A 16,670-nucleotide genomic window follows, 5' to 3' on the forward strand; every position below is an offset into this window, starting at 1 on the left:
CACAGGTGCACACCACCATGCCTGGCTAATGTTTTACGTTTTTTGCAGAGACAGGGTCACGCTATGCTGCCCAGGCTGGTCTCAGCCTCCAGGGCTCTAGTGATGTTCCCGCTTCGGCCTCCCAAAGTGTTGTAATTACAGGCATAAGCCACCAAGCCTGGCCAGACCTCCGTGTTTCTAAATAGTCTGTTTATGATACTCTAATCAATAAATCAAGTTTAGATATCACTTACTGATTTTCACACACATAGGTAAGGTTTTCACACATCACCAATCTTGTACTGACCCTTCCACGTTTTCAATAGCTCACATAACTTTTTTTTCGGCTAAATCTATATTTCACATATATTACTTTGACAATGGAATGGGCACTGCTGAGTGGCCAGTATAGTATGATTATGACTTTTTTTCAGTACACTGTTTGCGTTCTCCTAGAATTATTTGCCTCTGTTTTCATTTCAGTTTTCTTTGTACTCTTTGATAATCCTTCCAACACTCTCCAACAATCTATTACATTTTTTACAGGATCAAAACTCTTGGATAATTTGTCAGTTCCATGCCCTTCCTCCTCCAACACCCACCCCCTTCCCTCCCACCTTCAACCAATACACTAACACCAAACTCTCTCCTAAAATTTCTTTCTTTCTTTTTTTTTTTTAGATGGAGTCTTGCTCTGTTGCCAGGCTGGAGTGCAGTGGCGCGATCTCGGCTCACTGCAAGCTCCGCCTCCTGGGTTCAAGCGATTCTCCTGCCTCAGCCTCCCAAGTAGCTGGGACTCCAGGCACGTGCCGCCACGCTCAGCTAATTTTTGTATTTTTAGTAGAGACGAGGTTTCACCATGTTGGCCAGGATGGTCTCAATCTCTTGATCTTGTGATCCACCTGCCTGGGCCTCCCAAAGTGTTGGGATTACAGGAGTGAGCCACCGTGCCTGGCCTCCTCCTAGAATTTCTTGTCTCCTGCCCTAGTCTGTACTACAAGAGTCACTGCCCTGAAAACACCTTTGTTTGAGAATTCCTTCCGCCTCTTTCTGTTTCCAAGATCCCAAACCTCCCCCGTTCTTGGTTTACTCCCTCACTTTGGTGGGACATATTCTCCACAAGTTTCCTAGAAGTGACATGTGAAAGTATTTTTAGTAGAAACGAAGTTTCACCGTGTTGGCCAGGCTGCCTGGGACTCCCAAAGTGCTGGGATTACAGGCGTGAGCCACCACGCCCAGCCCAAACATCTTTATTCTATCTTTAACTAATAATTAGTAGAGGAACACCTTCAAAATTCTGAGGGAAAATTATTTTCAAAATAGTCTATGTTCAGTCTGTTTTCTAACTTCACATGTTGCTGTTAAGAAATCCAATGTCATTCTGATTCCAAGATCCTTCATGTGACTTTTTTTTTAATCCGGGGAAGTGCGTAGATACTTCCTTTATCCTAAGGTTCTAATACGTCATGACAATGAGCTTTGATGTAGTAAATTGTTTTGATGCGGTTAATTTTTTTGCATTGCTCTCTAGTCCCTTGGTATAAAATTTTTCTTCTTCAGATTTCAGTTGTGCCTTTCTTCCCTGGAATTCCTACTAGGCAAATATGTGAATAACCATTCTTCTTCTGTCCAATAAAACTCTCTGCACTCTATCTTCCTTGTCTAACAAGGTATCCACTGGCCACATGTGACTACTGAGCACTCAAAATGTGGCTAGTATGAGAGACAAACTGAATTTTACATTTTACTTAATTTTAGTTAAGCTTAAATACTCACAGCTGGCGGCTACAATATTAGGACAGCATAAATCCAAAGACTATGCCAAAAATTTTTTAAAATACGAAAATCAGGGCCTTTAGCACCAACGCTCTGGTGATATTCAATTTGTTTTCAGAAGAAAAGAATTGAGTATAATTTCCAAATCCCACCATTACTATTTTCATAATAAGGTTCTGTGATTTCATTCCTTATGGCGTTTCCTTCCTCACAGGAACTCAAGGGCCTTGTAGAATGGTTATCGCACAAGTAGAAAGGTCCCTTTGTGCATAAACATGGGTTTTATTGCCCCTGAAGTATAAACAGTGCTCCTTCAAGTACTCCTCCTTTTTTCCCCTTAAGGGAGCTACTGAGGCCTCCTCACGAAACAGTAACATGTATTATAAGAGAAGTAAGTATTAAAAAACACCTAAAATGAACAAGGCCACTGAAGGCAACTTCCTTATATGGCAAGTCAACTATTCCATGTGTCTTTTCGCACGCTGTGGTAAGAAACGCTGCTTCTGCATACTGGATACTCTGGGTAGAACAGAAGCCAGAACAGCAGTCAGAGCCTTCTCCTTGCATGTTACACTCATTCCATAAATACCACAGATACAACAAACTGTTGTCCAGGCATTCTAGTGCCAAGGACATAGACAGAAAGTAGAATAAAACCGAAGTGCAAAAGTTCTGTATACCCACTCCAAAGCACGAGCCTCCTATTCCATTCGAATGACTGGAAACCACTTTTCATTAGAGCTTAGTGCCTAGAATACAGTGGGCATGTAATAGGTGTATACCTAAATATACAGCAAGATCAGAACTCAAAGGCAACCACTAATTTTTTTTCTACTTTGAAGAAAAACAGACATAGTAATGCTGTATATATTGAGAAATAAATATTCAGGAAAAATCGTTCATTTTTCTATGTAAAGATTCATGGGAGAAACACATTTTCTTAGTTTACTCTTCAGGTAAGGCATCGAATTAGTTCCTATAAAACATGGAATCTTATTAAGCTTGTAGATTTTACAAGTTCAGGGTAAGAGTACGAGCCACTGAAATAAGGAGAAAAAGAGACATTAAAGTCACACAAACTTGATTTCCTCTTTAATGTTTTATGAGGCTTGATAAACAATATTTCATGCTTGTACAACTGGCAAAATCAGTACTTCTAAACAAAAAACAAGCCCACAGGAAATTTTAACAAGCTATCAGCTGCATAATACGCTTATAAGCACTTATTATTATTTAAATTACAGTGAAAGATTAAATTTTATTTAGTGGCATGAAACTAATCTTTAGAGAGAGAAAGAAAAAGAATCACATTTAAAGATGATACATTAAAGTATTAAGGTAATACGATCTTTCCAATTCAGCAAATTGTCAATTAACAGCAATTCAAATCTCTCCCCATAGATACAACTCTGAACTTTATGAAGATAATTCTCACGTAATACCAATCAGCTTTTTGTTCACATAGTGCATCACGAGGTAGAAAAGAATCCTAATTAATCTCTTCCTCATGTCCCAAAGCACTGTCTCCACATTTTGCAATGAGGATGAAGTTTAATTTTAAATCTAATTGTCAAGCACTTTATTTATTCACTGTAGTTATGATAAAAGTTTCTGAACACCATATGGTCCTGGTACTCACGTTTCAGTTTCCATCATTTGCAAAACACATCTGACTCCCTCCTCACCTGGAAAGGTCAACAGTACTGTCTTCAATTTCATTTAACAAAACAGCCAGCAAATCCCTTCAGGAAAGCAATTAAATATGCTCAAACAAATTCAACTATTCACTTACATAAGTATCTCAAAACCTAGGTCTCACCAATGTCTATAGAGAGGGAAAGAAATAATCAGCTAATTCAAGGACTGGGTCCTAAAGCATACGCATGCACAAACACATACGTGCACACATACATATGAACACGTATATTTCTATTCACAAACCAAACTTGCTTCAACCGCCACCTCCATATTCAGGCCATAAAGTTCAGCAGCTGCACCCATATGAATTTCACAAGGCTTCACTTTCACCCCAGAGAACATGTTTCTATACTCATCCTAGCAGAAGAAATCAGAATTTACAGAGAACCCAGATATCGCTTTTCCGACCTCAGTGCTCCTGTCTCCATCACAGTCAAGTCCCCAGTATTCTTCTCCACAGCCTGTTTGGATGGTGAACAGTTCCCCAATTCTCTCCTCCTGCATTACCCCGCGCCACCAAACAACTTCAACACTCATACAAATACTGGTGCTTCGCTCTACTGAAAGACGCTGTGGAACTCCTACAAGGCAGAGACCCAAATTAACCAACTTTCTGATTCTTACCCTTCTGGAAATGGGTGCCTTCATAATGACTTCTAAGCCCCAGCCTTTTCCAAAAATGGAAATTTTTAAAAGGTGGTGGTTGGGGTGGGGGTGGGGGGTGGGGGGCTGGAGTGTCAAATGTCCTGGTGATGGGTCGTCAGGAATTCTGTTCTAGCCTACACAGACAGTCAGCCCTGGCTCCAAGCTTTTAGGCCTGTGTTCCCAACTGCGGGTGACTGTGCCCCCTCCAAGAGGCAGTTGGCAATGTCTGGGGATGTTTCAGGTTGTCACAACTTGGGGTGGGAGATGTTTCTGACATCCTACATCAGCCACCTCGGTAAGAATGACAGTTCTCTGGGACTTGCGTATTTCACTTTGGGTGGTGGAAGGAGTTGGGAGGACCTGATTGTGTAGGTGTCATCTGTAGACAACAGGAGGTAGAATGAACACAGAAAAGGGGTTTTCCATCCCTAAAAAGCCCTGGCAAATCAGCTTCATGAACAGCTCTGCAATCTGTCTACACCTGCTTCATGAACACTGTGGAATCTGTCTGGACCTACCTCCCATCTTCGGTCCACGCTATTAGCAAGGTCTCCTAACTAGTTTCCCATTCCCCAGCCTTGTACCCTGCGAGAAAACCCACATAACAAACTCTTAACAACTCTCTGCTACAATGGCCCACCTCACCCTCTGTGACACCTTACCAGCTGTCCATGCAGAGGTAAGTCTTCCAGGCACACACCTCTGATTCCAGAGTGAAAGTGAGAAGCAACGCAGGGAGCTTGGCCTCAGAGCCTTTTCTGGTTGTGACGCGAACAGATCCTGTCACTCTATCTGGGACGCAGCTGGCCTGGCAACAAACAGCACAGATGCTGGGCCAGAAGGACTGAGGACGAATCACCGTCCACCCCGTGCCAGCAGTAGTATCCTTGGGCCAGATGTCCTCAGTACCTCCTGTTCTCACCTGTACAGAGAGGATAACTGAACCCTCCCAACAAAGTTAGCAGGTGGATGCTATCATTCACACATGGAAAGAGCACAGAACCCCCCTGGCATGCAAGGAACACTACATAAACATTGCCTAGAACTGCCTTTGTCGTGGAACTCCACAGGTGACAGAACTAGTTTGCAATCTGTCAGTTACTAGGTGCATGGTCCCAGACAAGAATCCATGAGTCTCACAAAAATGGGGTGAAGGATATCTAAGTTCGGCAGCTGATGGAACAGAGATACTATATGTAAAACACGTAGCCTAGCTCCTGACTCATCAAAACTATAAACCTGAGAGCATTATTACCAGCCACGATGAACAGAACAACCAGGGCTGCCGCACTGATGCAAGAAACGCTGCAGGTATTTCCTTCTTATAATTCGAGAAATAACTCCCCATTCTTTCCACAGTAATCCTCATTTCTTGGGACACATTTAGGAACTTTTACTTCAAATACTTCGTTTTCATTTTTTGCTTTCCAACAAATGTTATGAAGTATATTGAAGGCGACGAGGCCCAGTTTTCAATGGGGTTTAGAGGAAACTGTTCCCCAACAGTAATGGAGATAAGAAAAAGAATTTCCACTACATTCAATGTAACTTTAAGTCCAATAATTTTTTTTGATTTCAGCAAAATTCAGTGATGCAGGAGCTCCATTAATCATTATGAATCTTTCTTTTTCTAAATTGATATTAAAGAACTTTATCTTAAAACTCTACCCAGGGCCTAAGCACCAGCTGCTTTTGATAGAGTATTCATCATAATAAATTGAGAAATATACTTCATCTTGATGTACTTCAAAAGGAAGCAGTTAGATTAGAATAAGATGCCACTAACATACCAGAATTCAAAAGCTACTGCAAACCAACAACCTCCAAAAAGCCACAGCACTATTATCCACTGCAACACTTCTAACTCCCCACCCAGGAAAGGAAGAGAAAAAACTGGGGCTGGCTTCCAAAAACACATACAAAACAGCAGAAATAAAGTCATTCACTGGGTAAACTGGGGCCAAGAGAAGATCATGGTAGGACAAAGGAGATGAAGCTGAGAGGTGAAGGCAGTACCCAAAGTTTGCAGTCGGATACAACCTGAAATCACATGGAAGGGAATTGTCAATCCAATTCTACGTTTCCTAGACCTCAAAGAAGGAACTATAGTTAGATGCTGGATTCACAGTATCTAAACAGTAAAGAAGATACAAATATCAGAAACACAGCACCTAGACTTGTGACACATGAGCAAAATTTCTCCCAGAAAGAGGAAACTGTGGATTACATGCAATGCTATCCTCAGTAAACACACAACACAGTTCCTTGGGACACTTCTTAAAATAACCCTCAATATGAGATAACTGGATGACACCAAAGTCCAGCTATGTAAATCAAATTTATGAGTGCATAAACAACACAGAAGTGTACAGACCTCCCTGCAGCTTGGTTTACTCCAAGGACACATCTTAGAGATCTCAGAGTCCCAACTGGGCTGCTGGTCTCCTGGGGATTACAGTAACACCACTGTAATATATTGTAAACACATGGACATGCCAATAAATATACCACTTCCACAGTACTATTTTTAACACAGGTGCCTAGTAACCCATCATACGGCCAGGTCCTGCCTTACTACCCAATCTGTAACCACTACGTTCACCTCTTTGTAACTGCAAGTGATACTGCAACAAAAAGCAAAAACCAATTTTTATATACATATATATACGTATACGCATATATGTATATACGTGTGTGTGTATATATATTTTTCCTTTCTTTTTTTTTGAAATGGAGTTCCGCTCTTGTCGCCCAGGCTGGAGTGCAACAGCAAGATCTCGGCTCACTGCAGCCTCCACCTCCCAGGTTCAAGCAATTCTCCTGCCTCATCTTCCCAAGTAGCTGGGATTACAGGTGTGCGCCACTACGTCCAGCTAATTTTGTATTTTTAGTAGAGGCGGGGTTTCACCATGTTGGCCAGGCTAGTCTCAAACTCCTGACCTTGGGTGATCTGCCCTCCTCGGCCTCCCAAAGTGCTGGGATTACAGGTGTGAGCCACTGTGCCTTGCCAAAAACCAATTTTTAAGTGTCAAAAAGTTTCACAGATCACCTACATAAAGAAAGCATGCTGCACTCCTATTATGTAATGTTTCAGGAAAAAATACCAAATGGCAAAAATACAGAATGACTGTAAATTGAGTGACACCTTTAAAATAATTTGTGTTTCTATTAATCACACTAGGGTCTACAGACATTTCCAAAATACTTGAGTCAACTGACTTCAGTTTATAAACAATGCCTAGTGTGTCTGTGGACAAATTTCCAGATATCTGGAGAAATACTTATAAAACATCTAGCATTAAAATTGTTTCACAGATTTGACTGGGAATTCCAGGAAAAATTTAATGAGCTACTGAGGACTTTTGTTTTAGTCCAGCAATACATTCTGATTATTTATTAAGTGGGTTCTCCGTGCCCATTAAACACAGGCATTTCCCCAGCGTTCTGCCCTTGTACCTCTCTTCCCTCTGGCATCACTCCCTTGTCATGTCACCGAATGTGGTGGCTTCTTTGCAGAAAATGCTAAAGCTCTATTTCACGCCCATATTTCCTCTGCTTGCTTCATATCTCCCTGTCCAGCATCCAAAGGTCACTATTTCAAAAGTAAATTTGTTCTCCCCAGCCTGATTCTACCCTTAAACTCCTCAATCGCTACCCTTTACTCCGAAGTCCAAGACCTTCCAACTGTCATCTTGGACTCATCTCTTTCCGTCTCCCATCCCCCTCCTGGTATTCCATCAATCAGACCCCAGTCCTGTCGCCAGAGCCCCAAAGCAGCCCCATTGCATCTCTCTAAGTGCACTGCCACTGCCCTCTTTGGCACCCTAGCCTTTGGACGATAACACAGAACTCCCTCTGCCTGCCTGTTTCCCTTGCAAATCCACAAAACCTTGTGACTCTTCCTAAAGCATAAGTCTGATCTCATCTCGTCATTCAAAAATATGTAACGGATTGTGTCGCTGTTTCAGAAAACAAGTCCATGCTCCTCTTACTGCCTGACTGACCTCGTGCTTCCTACACAGCCAGCAAAGTAGGGTCTTGGGGCTAATGCCCTTTCCAAGAATAAATCCTATAGAATACTTTGACCGGGCGCCATCAGTGGCAGCCAGAGTTAAGGTCCATCCCCATCCAAGCTGTCCACATCCTGATTCCCAGAAACCATGAACAAGTTAAGTTGCATGGCAGGGAGGAATGAAGGCTACAGATGAAATTCAGGCTGCTCATCAGTTTGTCTTTAAAAAAAGTAAATTATCTTGGATCATAAGAGTGGTTTTTTTGTTTTTTTTTTTTTTTTGGAGAGTTTTTATTTTTTTTTATTTTATTTTTTTTATTTTTTTATTTTTTTAATTTATTTATTATTATTAAACTTCAAGTTGTAGGGTACATGTGCACAACGTACAGGTTTGCTACATATGTATACTTGTGCCATGTTGGTGTGCTGCACCCATCAACTCGTCATTTACATCACGTATAACTCCCAATGCAATCCCTCCCCCCTCCCCCCTCCCCATGATAGGCCCCGGTGTGTGATGTTCCCCTTCCCGAGTCCAAGTGATCTCATTGTTCAGTTCCCACCTACGAGTGAGAACATGTGGTGTTTGGTTTTCTGTTCTTGTGATAGTTTGCTGAGAATGATGGTTTCCAGCTGCATCCATGTCCCTACAAAGGACACAAACTCATCCTTTTTTATGGCTGCATAGTATTCCATGGTGTATATGTGCCACATTTTCTTAATCCAATCTGTCACTGATGGACATTTGGGTTGATTCCAAGTCTTTGCTATTGTGAATAGTGCTGCAATAAACATACGTGTGCATGTGTCCTTATAGCAGCATAATTTATAATCCTTTGGGTATATACCCAGTAATGGGATGGCTGGGTCAAGAGTGGTTTTAACAGAAGTGGTTCATCAGAAGAGTCCTTTCAATGTAAAAGGGGAAACGCAATGTGAAAAAGACTCGAACAAGCAGTGCTGGCTTTAAAGATGGAGGAAGGGGCCATGAGCTCAGGAATGTGGGCAGCCTCTAGAAACTGAGAAAGGCAACAAACAAACAAACAAACAAAAACAAAGCCCAGACACTTAACCCTCGAGCCTTCAGAAAACACCACCACCCTGCAGATGCCTCAATTTTAGCAGAATAAGACCCATTTGGAACTTATGACCTCTAGAACTACTTTTTTCTTTTCTTTTTTCAGTTTCTTTTTATAGAGACAAGGTTTTGCTCTGTCATCTAGGCTGGGGCACCCACATGGCTCACTGCGGTCTTGACCTCCTGGACTCAAGTGATCCTCCTGCCTCAGCCTCCAAGTAGCTGGGACTACAGGTGTGCACCACCATGCCTGGCTTTGTTTTTTCTTTTTTTAGAGACAGGGTCTTGCCATGTTGCCCAGGCTGGTCTTGAACTCCTGAGCTGAAGCAGTTCTTGCACCTCAGCCTCCTGAAGTGCTCAGATGACGGGCATGAGCTACCATACCCAGCCCAGAACTGTTAAGATAGTAAATGTGTGTAGTTTTAAGCATCTAGATTTGTGGTAGTTTGTTACAGCAGCCACAGAAACTAATCCACCTTCTCCCCCACCACTGCATTCTCATTGTGCTACATTCAGAACATCTGACAGCACTGAATACTTTGTACTTTTTTTTGTTTGTTTGTTTTTTAGACACAGTCTCACTGGCAACTAGGCTGGAATACAGTGGCACAATCATAGCTCACTGCAGCCTCTAACTCCCAGGCTCAAATAATCCTCCCACCTCAGCCTCCCAAGTAGCTGGAACCACAGGCATGTGCCACCATGCCCAGATAATTTTTGTATTTTTTTGTGGAGATGAGGTTTGCCATGTTGCCCAGGCTGATCTCGAACTCTTGGGATCAAGTGATCCTCCCACCTCAGCCTCCCAAAGTGCTGGGATTCCAAGTGTAAGCTACTGCACCCAACCCATTCGTTTCTTTATTCTCCCATCTACTCCAACCAATCTTTCTGAGAGGCCGGTTACACCACATAGATATGAAAGAGGGGCCTGACTCCTTTCTTCCAGGTTTCCTAAAGTAGTTCATGGTAGTCCCTAATTTCATCTTCAACAAGGAACCCTCTAGGCATTATAAGAGAGATTCAGAAAGTTCTCTGAGGGAGAATAACAAGTGTTGGTGAGGATATGGAGAAACTGGAACCCTCATAACATTTGCGTGCGAATGTCAAATGCTGCAGCCACTATAGAAAGCAGCCTAACAGCTCCTCGAAAAGTTAAACATAGTGTTGCCATATGACTCAGCAATTCCACTCCTAGAAATCTACCCCAGAGGAATAAAAGCATATGTGCATGTAAGCACCTGTACACGAGGGCTCACAGCAGCTTTATTTATAACAGCAAAAAAAATGGAAACAACCAAATGTTCATCAACTGATGAATCAATCTAAAAATGTGGGATATTCGTAACAATGGAATATTATCTAACAATAAAAAACAGGCCAGGTGTGCTGGTTTCAACTTGTAATCCCAAGACCTTGGGAGCCTGAAGCAGGAGGATCGCTTGAGCCCAGGAGTTCAAGACCAGCCTAGGAAACATAACAAGACACTCTCTCTACAAAACTGAAAACAAATTAGCCAGGCGTGGTGTTGTCTGCCTGCAGTCCCAGCTATTTGGGAGGCTGAGGTGGGAGGACTGATTGAGCCCAGAAGTTTGAGGCTGCACCGAGCTATGATCCTACCACTACATTCCAGCCCGGGCAACAGAGCAAGACCCTGTTTCTAAAAAACACAAAATAAAAAAGTGAAGGATCAATCCATGCTACATGGATGAACCTTGAAAACTAAATGAAAGAGGCCAGACATAAAAGACCACATGTTATATGATTGGATTTATATCTAATGTCCAGAATATGCAAATCCAGAGACATAAAATGGATCAGTGGCCGCCAGGGGCTGGGGAGGGTGTGACTGCTAGTGGTTACAGGGACGCTTCCTGGGGTGATGACAATGTTCTAAAATTGTGCTGTGTCAATGTCTGTACAACTCTGTAAATTTACTAAAATTCACTGAACCTGTACGTTTACAATAGGGGAATTTTATGGTATGTAAATTATACCTCAGTAAAGCTGTTTTTTAAAAAAGTGATCTGAGATCTTTGAAGGAAAGATGATCTATGTATGTGTGTATAAATGATAAAGACAATATATATTACATTGTTACTATACAATCAGAAAACTAGACTACTTCCAATTTTTGAAAGAACAAAAACTCTTCATTTGCTCTGGGATCTGCGAGGATTTTAAGTAAGTGTATTTCCTCTGATGTCAAAAGCATAATAGCATAATGTAAGTTAGTAAGAGGTACACAAATGGCTTTCTAATTCAAATTATACCTGAACAATAAATTGTATTGAATCAAGTCATATTTGTATATAACATGATTTTCAGCCAGTTTGTGATGAAAACTGAAATGCATAAAATGTGTCTTGTTACAATCACAACACAATCTGGAAGACAAAATATGCTAGAATATCTGCTTATTCGGAGTTAATAATTCTAATACCTGAAGTCCACTTTCCTAAGTGGATTTTAAATTCAATGTAAGTGGATTAAGAAATTCAATTTTCTGTTGTCACATAGGACAAAAGGCTTGGAAAGTGATGGTAAAATATATTTTTAAAAACTGAGACCGGGCACCGTAGCTCATGCCCGTAATCCCAGCACTTTGGGAGGCCAAGGCATCTGGATCGCTTGAGCCCAGGAGTTGAAGACCTGGGCTCTTCACCCATGGACAACATGGTGAAACTCCATCTGTACAAGAAATACAAAAATTATCCGGGTGTGGAGGTGCACACCTGTAGTAGCAGCTACTCAGGAGGCTGAGGTGGGAGGATCTCCTGAGCTTGGGGAGGTTGAGGTGACAGTGACACCTAGTCTCAAAACAAAAACAAAAAAACAAAAAATAACCTGCCCAGTTGTACAGCTTCTTCCAGTGTTAGTACCAGCACCTTTAAGAAGAAGATGTATGTAACTTACCCTCTATAATTTTAGCTAATTTCTATGAATATATTCCTTTATTTTGAACTGAACCATTATTATAAAAACAGAATTTTATAGGTTTATTTTCCAATGTTCTTCAAAAAAACCACAGTCAACTTTGGTCATTTATGCTTAGCATAAATCACACTAGTAGAATCAGATCGATGAAAATGATAAACTGCTAACAAATTTCACCACGAGGCTGTCCTTTCTCATTACAAGAGGAAGGAGGAATCTATAGAAACAGTTAGCAAAAGTCCCAGGCCCTGATCTTCTGCCAGTGATTAGCTGACCCTCCTTGCTCCACCGTATTAAACTCGAGTCTACCATCTGGTGCTCACCCACTGTCTGCGTTTCCCGTTGCTGCTGTCACAGAGAATCTCCAGCTCGGCTACCATAAACAACATAGATACGCTCTCTTAGGTTCTGGATGTGCAGTGTCTAAAATGGGTCACAGGGCTGTGTCCCTTTTTAAAGGCTTCAGGGCAGAATCCGATTCCTTGCCTTGTCCAGCTTCTAGAGGCCACCAGCATCCCTTGGCTCGTGGGCCCACATCACTGGGGCCTCTGTGCCCATCCTCCTATCTCCTCTGGGATTCTGTTCCCCCAGCTTCCCTATTCCACTCAGAAGCACCTCTGAGATTGCTCTGGGCCCACCCAGACAGCCTCCCCAACCTCATCTCGATATCCTTTTGTCTTTGTTTTTTTGAGACAGTGTCTTGCTCTGTTGCCCAGGCTGGAGTGCAGTGGCGCAAACCTGGCTCACTACAGCCTCAACCTCCCGGACTTAACTAATCCTCCCACCTCAGCATCCTGAGTAGCTGGGACTACAGGCGCGTGCCATCATGCCCAGCTAATTTTTAAATTTTTTCTAGAGACAGGGTCTCTCTCTGTTGCCCAGGCTGGCCTTGAACTCCTGGGCTCAAATAACCCTTCCACCTCAGCCTCCTCCAGTGCTGGGATTACAGGCGTGAGCCCCTGCACCTGGCCTTGAGATCCTTAAATCACATCCACAAAGTCCATTTTGCTATGTAGAATTACCTATTCACAGGTTCCAGGATTAGGATGGAGATACACCTTGAGGGCCATTATTCCATCTACCACAGCTACCAAGGACCATTTTGAGAAATGTGAAAATGATTTGGAGCCCAGGAAACAAGACACAAGCACCAGGTGATAGCAGCAGAAACAGGAGTTGTAAAAGCCAGCATTCTTGCAACTATTTTGACCAGTAGTAGCACCCTTTCTTTACTTTGGGCAGAGTCACACATTTCTGCCTTCTTTTAGGACTCTGTACTCACAAGGTCTACGGCCTCCTACTCATCTGTAGAAGACTGTGAGAGGACAAGCTTTAGACTCTGCCTTGAAAGTGTCATGGTTTAGGTTGGAGTGATACAAAGAAGCAGGCGTCAGTGCAAGCCCGGCCAACTCCTCCTCAGGCAACCTTGACACACAAACATTGATGCAATTTATACTCTTATCTTATTTCACGCTCACATGTACTGTTACCCCCAAGTCACAAATAAATAGACTGACGGTGGATGATCGCCCAAGACCACACAGGGTCAGAGCTAGGATCTGAGTTCCACACCACTCCCCTTTGACCAAATGAAACACCAGTGTCTTCCTCAATGCCTACGCGGCCACCTCAATCCCCAAACACCTCAACCTCGTCATCCCCAAACACCCAAACTAGAAATGTTATTTTGAAGGCAAGAGAAATATAACCACCAGACTTATAGCCCCAAAGGGTGGCCCATCTGGGACTCCCTCCTTCCAGTGCCCCCTCACTGCACAGGGACGAACCTGGCCTCTCTCGGCCTACCCGTTTAGGAAACCAAACTCCTCACCTCCTCCCTCCCCTAAAGGCTTTGCAGCCGGTCCCGCAGGCCCTTCTTTTCCCGGTCAGCTCAGCACCACCTGCACCAGCTCTGCCCCCTGCAGTGGGGGTCACTCGCAGCCTCCCTATCTGACCAGATTGGAGAGTCTCCTGGGGAGAAACTAGGCTCGATGCTCTGGACGACTCTGGAGCCAGCAGAGCGGCTGTCATGCGTGTGCTTATGAGAGGTGCACCAGGACTCCATTCTCCTTCCTTAAACTTCACATCTGAAGCCCAACATGGAAAAACATCGCATATCTTCTCCACAAATACCTTGGAATGCAAGTGTTTCCCCAAACAGCCATGGGCCAACACAGTTCTCCCCCCATCTTCACAGGGAGTATATATCAGCCTGAGACCCTCTCTGCTTTACCCCTCACTGATTCCACACCGGGAAGCCGAGGCGGACCTCCCAACAGAAGCCATTTATATGTGCAAAAGAACATTTTGTTGAAATACGCTGCACTAAAAATTGGGACACCGTGAACTACATTTTGAAAATAGAAAATCTACTCTACTTGGAACCTTCAGCAGAACAAGAGAGGCCCCTTGATCTTAACATCAGCGTCACCACCCCCATGAAGAATGCATGGGAATGTGCTCACCGCCTCACCTAGCACTGTACAAAGAACATGACCCCATGAGAGGCCTTGACCAGCGGCACCATTCCTCCACTCTACCCCAAAAGGGCCTCCTCATAACTGACCTCCCCCTCCCCATGCTGACAAGGTACCGCAGCAGCACAAAGGAAACTGATGCCCTGGGCACAGGCTGGACACCCATCGTATAACCAGATCCCAGGGGACAGGTGCACTGCATACTTCATGTGTGCGCTGAGCAGAGTCATCTACGCGTGTATGTATGTATGTGTCTATACATACATTTTGCATTAAAAACCCATAAAGTAAGGCTCCTACACATCCCCCAAGGCAGTTCCTCCACCTCTGGCACTATGAACATCTGGGGCTAAATCATTCTTGGTTGCAGGGGCTGTCCTGCACACTGCAGGATGTTTGGCAGCATCCTGGGCCTCCACCCACTAGATGCCAGGAGCACCACCCATGTCCCCAAAACGTGACAACCAAAAATGTCTCCAGACACTGCCAAATGTCCCCCAAGGAACACAACTGCCCTGGTTGAGAACCACTGCTGTCATCTACCAAAAGTTCCCAAGTCTGAGAGCAGCCTGCGATTATTGAAAGCATAAGCAGTCCTTGAAACCAGAACAATCTACTTTCCCGGATTATAATGAGTTACAATCAGAATTATCTTCTTTGGAAGGTCTTAAAAATGTAACAAAGGGTACATCACATTTTTTTCCCTACATTCCATAAAAACGACCAAAATGTACACTCTTACAAGAGAATTCTGTGGAAGTCATTTTTCCACACACACAAAAAGGTCAATATTTTACCGAGATGATTTTGAAGAGTCTAATAAAAATCAAAGTTGCTTTCTTTTGGGAGTTTTACACCAAAGGCCTGTAATTAAGGGAGGGAACTCCGGAGACAGCCCTATATTGTATCAAGCCCCATTACATCTTTTCCTTGGTTGATTGAGATTTTTGTAGGTTACATAAATATCATTTTTGAATGACTGTTTATTTTCATTCAGCTTGTGGACAAACAATAAAATGGACTGCTGGAAACAGAGGCTACATTAAAGCTCTTGTTTTATCCTTTTAACTATGACTCCAAGAAAGATTTCCCTGCTTTTGTCTGTCTGCCTCTTTCTCGCCACCCCCTACACCCCCAATTAAGGTAAAGCCGTGGTGCAGAATCACAGGAGTATTTCTGGGATCCCAGGCCCACACCTCCTTTTTAAAGCAGCCAAGATCAGAAATACAGGGACTCTGGAAATGAGAGCAGTGCTCCAGGCGGGCACTGAGTGACTGCTGTTGTGGTGTACCCCCTCTGCGCATTGTACCCTGCATTTCCAGAGCTGTCTGATCTGCCACCACCCTCCTGGGCTGAAGGCTGGGTGTCATGAAAGCATCCTTTACACTGCTGTCAGGAGCTGAGCAGAAGGCGCCAGCGACTCAGTACTCTTTTCCTCCAGAGATCCTAAATCAGTGGACTGCTCTGAGCTACCAAGTCCAGACTCTGAACCATTCATGTCAGATCAGATCGTGACCCCCCAGCCCTCCCATCCCCAAAGAAACAGCCATCAAGTGAAGGCATCGCAGAATTCTGCACAGCGAGAACAACTTTCTGTATAACGAAACTCCATTCCACAAAGAGGCCTGCCCGGGAAGGAAGGGAGGGAACAAGCGCCCTTTCTTTTGAGTCATTAAACCTAAGAAAGTGAGTGGCTTTTACAACCACTTGGGGCGCACAGTCTTCTGCATCGGTTTGGAAGCTCTCATTCCACGGGTGGGAGGGGGCGTCGGCAGACTCTTTCTGGAAAGGGCCAGACAGTAAACACTTTAGCTTCAGTGAGCAGAAGGCAAAATCAAGTATATTATGTAGTGACATTTAATAAAAAGAGAAAATAAATCTCTCTGAAACTCTGACAAAAATCAAAATGTATGACAGCTGAAACTTTCATTTTATATCATTTTCATGTGTTATGACATAATCCTCTTTTGGTTTTTTTCACCCTGGCCATTTAAAATGTCAAAGCCATTCTTAGCTGGATGGCCTCACTCAGGCTGAATGAAGGTGGAGTCTGACCCAGGGCTGCTGTTTG

At 43.3% G+C, this 16,670-nt stretch overlaps 1 protein-coding gene across 11 annotated transcripts in view; it reads right to left on the reverse strand.

Moving 5' to 3' along the window:
* Positions 1 to 16,670, reverse strand: part of TBL1X (transducin beta like 1 X-linked) — a 251,124-nt gene that overhangs the window by 153,230 nt on the left and 81,224 nt on the right. The window contains exon 1 of one of the 11 annotated variants that reach the window (XM_037986325.2): positions 4,761 to 4,872. The exons of 9 other annotated variants lie outside the window; for them this stretch is intronic. The gene's annotated coding sequence lies outside the window, so the exon portion shown is untranslated. Of the gene's footprint in view, positions 1 to 4,760; positions 4,873 to 16,670 lie in introns of those variants that run through there. One more of the 11 variants, XM_073013884.1, reaches the window with a different exon arrangement.

Source organism: Chlorocebus sabaeus, chromosome X (genome assembly GCF_047675955.1).
Source record: "Chlorocebus sabaeus isolate Y175 chromosome X, mChlSab1.0.hap1, whole genome shotgun sequence".
NCBI lineage: Eukaryota > Metazoa > Chordata > Mammalia > Primates > Cercopithecidae > Chlorocebus > Chlorocebus sabaeus.